Here is a 6,739-nt window from a genome sequence, read left to right as displayed (position 1 = left end):
ACAGACGCGGTGGTGGCGTTTTGAAAACTGTTGCCGACACAATTTTTTCTTCTCCTGTTCATGTTGCTACCAGATTAGAACTCCTTTGGGTTGAACTGCGCACACGCGTGAAGAAACTGATCTTGGGCGTTTGCTATCGCCCTCCCTCGTACAGTGCCACTTTCGTTGAAGAACTTCATGATGCTCTTTGCGCGATAACCGTTCGTTTTCCAAACGAATTCCTATTCTTTTGGTAGGTGACTTCAACTTTCCAGCTATTTTTTGGTCCAATGTACGTTCTTATGCTGGCCCTTTTTCTACAGAATGTGACGATTTTTTGCGAATGTGTGCCGACTTCAATCTCTCCCAACTTGTTTCTCAGCCTACCCATGCCGCATCTTCATGGTGAAACTTGTTAAACCTTGTTCTTACCACGCCGCCTGATCTTGTTGCTCCAATATCTTGTTTTCCAGGCCTAAGTGAACATTGTATGCTTCATTTTTTAATGAGCGTCGCGATACCACACCAAAATAACCATTTTAAATATATGCGTGACAACAAAAAGGCAAACTTCGAGGCAAATAATCGGGAACTCGCTGCTTTTATCGATGAATACTTACCCTCTTTTCATGACCGTCCAATAGAAACTAACTGGAACCCTTTAAAGCGTAAAATTGCATCTCTGACAAATTCTCGCGTGCCGCTGAGAAAAATAGTAACTAACAGATGTTCGCCCTGGTACAGTCCTTCACTAAAAAGGCTATCTAACAAAAAGAAACGTCTGTTTCGCTCCGCCAAACTGTACAATTATATGCCCAGGTGGGATGTTTACCAGTCCGCTGCGTCTCAATATAAATCAGCACTAAAGCATGCTAAGCACTCATTTTTTAGCCATACTCTTCCATCCATGCTTATAAATAACCACAAACAATTTTGGAACGTGGTTACGAAAACTTACTCATTTACAACCATTCTCAAATCTTTAGATGATCAAGTAATTTCTAGTGAAATGTGTACTGATGTTCTTAATGATGTGTTTACAACTTCTTTTACTATTAATTTAGTTACCACAATTCCTCAGTCCCTGCCCTGTGACTTCTCTCTTATGGACCCCGTTATAATGAATCCTGTTGACATTGAAAGCAATTGAACAGCTGCAGATGTCATCATCATGCGGAGTGGACAACATCAACTCGGAACTTTTGAAAAATACCGAAGTGTATAGTGCTGTTATTTTTGATGAACTGTTTCAACAATCTCTGGAGTCTGGCTGTGTGCCTAGTGAGTGGAAGGTGGGCAAGGTGGTTCCCTTGCACAAGGCTGGGGACAAACATTCTCCTAATAACTATCGGCCCATTTCACTTGTTTGCATCTCTTGCAAGATCATGGAACGTGTCATCTGCTCGCACCTTGCAAATTTTCTTCAGTCAAATTCTTTTTTCAGTCGTTGCCAACACGGGTTTCGGAAATTATTCTAATGCGAGACTCCGCTTCTATGCTTTTCACAGGATATTCATTTCATTCTTGACCGGGGTTCCATGGCTGACTGTATATTCCTTGATTTCTCCAAAGCCATTGACAAAGTTTCTCACCAATTACTACTTTTCAAATTAAATAATCTCAAACTCGGCCCTAACATCATTTCATGGCTTCAGTCTTTCCTCAATAACATTTCCCAATACGTTACAGCAAACAAATCGAACTCTCGTTCCTCTCCAGGGGGCTCAGGCGTTACTCAGGGCTCTGTACTAGGCCCCTTCTTTTTATAATTTATATCAATGACTTGCCTAACAACATTGTTCCTTCCCTATGTCTTTTTGCTGACGATTGTGTTATTTACTGTGAAATTACCAGTTACTCTGACATTTCTGCTCTTTAATCTGACATTAACCATGTTTCAGAATGGTGTAAATTATGGCACATGGAACTTAACATTAATAGTGCAAACATATACGTGTTTCTCGACGTAACACTGAAGTAGCCACTTACAACCTTAATAATGCTCTTCTTGAAACTGTGTCTTCCTATAAATACCTTGGTGTGCACATAACTTCTAATCTTTCTTGGAATCTGCATATGAAATTTGTTACTAACAATGCTAACCGTATGTTGAGGTACCTGCGTCGTAACTACTACCTGTCTTCGAGTTCAATAAAATTGCTTCTTTATAAAATACTTGTTCCGCCTAAATTGGATTATGCAGCATATGTCTGGGACCCTGGTCTTGCATCATTAGTATCGGATATCGAATCTGTTCAAAACCGCGCGTCACGTTTCATAATTTCCAATTAAAACCGTAACTCCTGTGTTACCGCTGTGAAAACTACTTTATCATTGCCACCGCTTTCACTCCGCAAAAAAATTTCTCGATTATGCCTATTTCATAAGATCTACTACTACAATCCTGTCCTTAAGAACCGTCTACTAACTACCCCTACATATGTTTCATGTCGCATTGATCATCTTCACAGAGTAGGTGTGCCTTTATTTCATACCAAACACGCTTTCTATTCGTTTGCCCCTTACACTTCTGACAGTTGGAACCACCTTCCCAGGCCCATTGTCGATATTACTGACCCAAATGCCTTTAAGACTGCTGTATGTAATCTCTATTTATAGATTTCAGTTAATTTTCTTTGCGTTGGTTTTCGCTGTGACAATGCTGTCTGCCGGAAATGTTCTTTCTTTTTGCCTCACTTGTTCTTTTTTCCCCTTTTATTTTTTGGCTTATTTGTTTCTCTCGCTTTTCGCCGCGTTATAATTTCCTCTATTTTATGGCGAAAGCCTTTAATGTCTCATCGTTGTAAGTAGCAGTTGTCGACAGAAATGTCACGCTTTTCAATTGGCCGAAACGGTCGTGACGTCACAATGCGCGAATTTCAAACGGGGCCAACTGTACATTGGCTAGTAACCATGTAACCAATTGAAGGGATCGTATAGTGATGTTCCAAGTAAGTGGGACTGAGCTTAATTAATTGCTTAGTTACCCAATTAGCCTAATTAACTTTTCTAGTCAGGCTATATAAATAAATAAAACCGAGTAGGAAATTGCTCGAGCTCGGGAATCGAGCCCCGGTCTACGGCGTGCGAGACGAGCATGCTATCCACTCCGCCATGCCAGCTCGATGGTTTGGAATGAACAAAAGCGCGTCTACTGACTACGGTGTCTTCGCTCACTCTCATCCTCCTCCCTTCCCTTCCGGCGAGGTTTAGGTTATGAGAGACAGATACATTTCCTTTCGTCAAATACCAATTTACCGACGAGCGACGCCTAGAACCGAATGGGCGATGGCGTTCTATGGACTACCTGGCAGCGTTGCAAGACGCTGTCGCGTTCCACTCTTAGGGGCGAAGCTTAACATCTTAACCACACATCAGTGACCACACTTTAGGTAAAAAAAGTGCTCCCTTCAATTTTGACGGGTGTCCACCGAGATATGTGAGACCGTTAATGCGTGATTTCCTTTCTTCAAATACAATTTTCATTTTCTTCATTACGGCCCCCCTCTGTCTTCTTTCACTCCCACTTCTTCCCTTCCTCTACGGTGCGGTACCAGTGTCCACCGAGATGACACACAATTACAGCGCCATTTCCTTTCCTCAAAAAGCGTTGCGTTCAGAGGGCAAGGCATCGCGCCGAACGGGTGGTGGCGTTCCGTGGACTCCCTGGCAGCGCTACAACACACTATCGCGTTCCACTCCTAAAAGCGAAGCTTAAGCGTCATTAATTAGCAGTTAATTAGTATTCATGTATCAATCAGTAATTAACCGTTAATTAGTGATTTGTCATCACTTAGTAATTAGTACTCCATTAATATAGTGACGCCACCAGTGCCACAGAAGCAGCGAAAGTGGTGCGGGAAAACGCTCTCGCCTCTACGCACTTTAGACAGTCAAAGTTCCCCCTGAATTTTTGTTTTTCTGCTGCACTCTACTTTATACAATGTACATCTTTCCCGCTCCCCTCTTTGATGCTTTCACGCCCTTCATACCTTCACACCTGTATGCAGCTTTTTTACACTACGCGTATGCTGTCTTTAGTGTTGTTTTCTGTCTGTATTTAGAGGCAGTACATTGTTCCATCCCCTCTCCAGCGTCCTCTTTCCCCTTCTGTTACATTTTTTCCGGGCAGCCTTATGATGCTGTAAGTTTTCACCACGCTTCACGAAGCTGTAAACGTCGTAATGATCTTTAGCCTTCTCTAGCTAAAAGAAATAGGGAAGACAGCCTTTCACATTGCTCATTTTGTAGAGTGCCGGAAGTGACACGTAGCGTTCATCGCTTCTATTTATACCTGATGACGTACTGTATTTTCTTCTCTTTGCTAGCAAATAATATCATGCACAGGATAGCTGAGTCCATTTGTTTTACTCTATGCATTAAAACCTCTGATACATCACTTTGTTTAAAAGACTGGTTCCTTATTTCCTAGATACTCTAAAGATCTCATTCTTTGCCTCACTCTTTTCTACTAATAACAATCTTTCGGCAATGTGAGCAATCTTCTTAATGCATGTAGGACTCGCAGGCGATGTTGAAGGGCTCTTTGTACAAAACGTCATGGCCAGGATTCTGGTTCATGCGCCCCTAGTTCAGAAATCCGCCACCACGCGCCGCATGAAGTTGAGCTCCTCCTTCTCCTCTTACATTCCTCTTTCCTGGTTTGGGAGAGAGATGCTTTCACCTTCCCCCATTGTCTACTTAGTGCGTACTCCACTCGCGTGAACCCAGCTTTTCGGGGCCCCGGATGAGATTTTCTTTATTCTTTTGTCACTGAGCGTGTTCAAGGCGCGCTGATTGTGTGCCTCCCCTACTCGCTCCCTTCTTTGCTGGGGTGAAAGAAAAGAAGCCGGACCGTGGCTAGTGCGGTGTACGCACGCCGTCCTCGTCGAAAAAATGGGGGGAGTTTAGCACTGGTTACTACGAAATATTTTTTGAAAGCAAGTTTTTGCATGTGGACACCAACGCCGCGTACCTGTTTCCTTTCCTTTCGTGACTTGGGCACAGAAGGAGGTTGTTGAAGACGACGAGGCGCAAAGCACAGCGTGAGAGTGGGTTGCAGTTCAGCATGAGGCGTGATCGGCTTCGGCGAGAGCGTAGTGCTCTCGTGTACAGGCCAGCGAGACTGATCTGTTTGCACCGCCGCGGGTTGCAAACTAAGTCGCGGCAATATTTCTTTTCTTTGTTTGTTCATTTATTCACATAACCACGTTACAGCGCTGCTATGTCGCTGCAGATGCTATGTTGCAGTTGCTGTGTTCTTCGCACAAACTTACATTTATAGCAAGATCTTGCTCGGGATTTACACACCGGAAAAGTGCTTTCGTGCTAATAATGCAAGTCTGGATACGAGACAAGAAATACCCAAAAGTTCCAAAAGCCGTTCAGAACTTCGAGACAAAGAGAATGCCAAAGCGGCTGATAAAGACAAGCTTATTGCTGCGATAACCAGACAGTGGCGCCCTAAAAGCCCGGCAGTTGCTCTCATTAACACCATCGACAACTTCTCTAAAGTATGAAGAACAAGGTAAATGCGCATTCACATTCTTAGAGAAAGTGCACCACTAAAAATTAAGAGCCTGGACAGCCGTGAGGTGCACAGTGAATCAAACAAAAAATTCAACCTAAGAAACTTAAGAACCACGCAAATATATTGCTTTGAGTTGCGGGAAATTGAGATTGTCTAAACGCCCAGTTTTGTCCCTAATTGCGTTCAGCACATGTTCTACGTAGTACGAATGTTTTTTGTATTTACGAAATTATTTCCATATCAGTTATTTGGATTTTTCTGTGAGGAAGTAATTTCTGCACATCACTGTCATATCGACACATGTCGCAAGCTTAAAGCCCAGTTACAGCGTGAACACCTCAATGCACATGCAGTAGTGCGGGAAGCAGGCACTGACGGGAGCCATGTTATCCTGTCCCATATGAAGCATCAGATCACGACAACAGGTATGGTGTCGACAATACTATCTCCCTTTGTGAAATACGAGAATGTTTTGAGGAAGAAAAACAAAAATTACGGAGGCAACGTACAGCTACTTAGGTTCTGTGAATGCGAAAGCATGCACGCGGGCCGTTACGCTGCGGCGATATTGTACCACTCTAATGGAGTGGCTGGGGAATGTGACCTCTTTGCGCTGCCCGAATGGAAGTTGGTGATGCCGACTATAAAAAAACCTAATTTGGCTCGTGGGGTTTTGTGCTACTGCGGCGACGGCAGAGGTGTTGGTGGTGGAGGTGTAAATGTACAGGCGGGATTAGCCTGACAGTGACCTGTCGGAACTGCTCTGTCTCTGAGTCAGTGATTCAAGTAATTGCGCCTCTATTACTGTTCCTTAAGCCCAGTGTCCCCTAAAAACTTCAGCACTAATCGTGACACTAGTCGCCGCTCAGTTCGGGGGCCCTCAGGGTACACGATGAGTGGGACGTTGCCCATAGGAAAGTTCAGTGCCCTCAGTTTTTCCAGGAGAGCCTCACGCTCGGCAGCAGAACGCGGGAACGCTAAAACGAAACGGTGCCCATCACCCACAACATCACTCTGTACACACATAGGTGAGGTAGCGTGGTGAATCTTGAGCAACCATACCGGCGTGTAGGCGAGTCCGTGCGCAGTCGGTACGAGAGAGTGGCTTTGTCGCTCGACAAGCCTGGCGTAAAGCAAGCGAGGTGTAAAGATGGCTGAAGTGCAGAAAAGTGTTGCACCTCTAGCTGCCTAGCGAAGTTTTCGTCCTTTGGGACGAGCACTGTAGATAGA

This window comes from Amblyomma mixtum, chromosome 10 (assembly GCF_055824585.1).
Source record: "Amblyomma mixtum isolate Tamu chromosome 10, ASM5582458v1, whole genome shotgun sequence".
Classification (NCBI taxonomy): Eukaryota; Metazoa; Arthropoda; class Arachnida; order Ixodida; family Ixodidae; genus Amblyomma; species Amblyomma mixtum.
The sequence above is the reverse complement of the archived record's forward strand: the minus strand, read 5'-3'. Positions refer to the sequence as shown.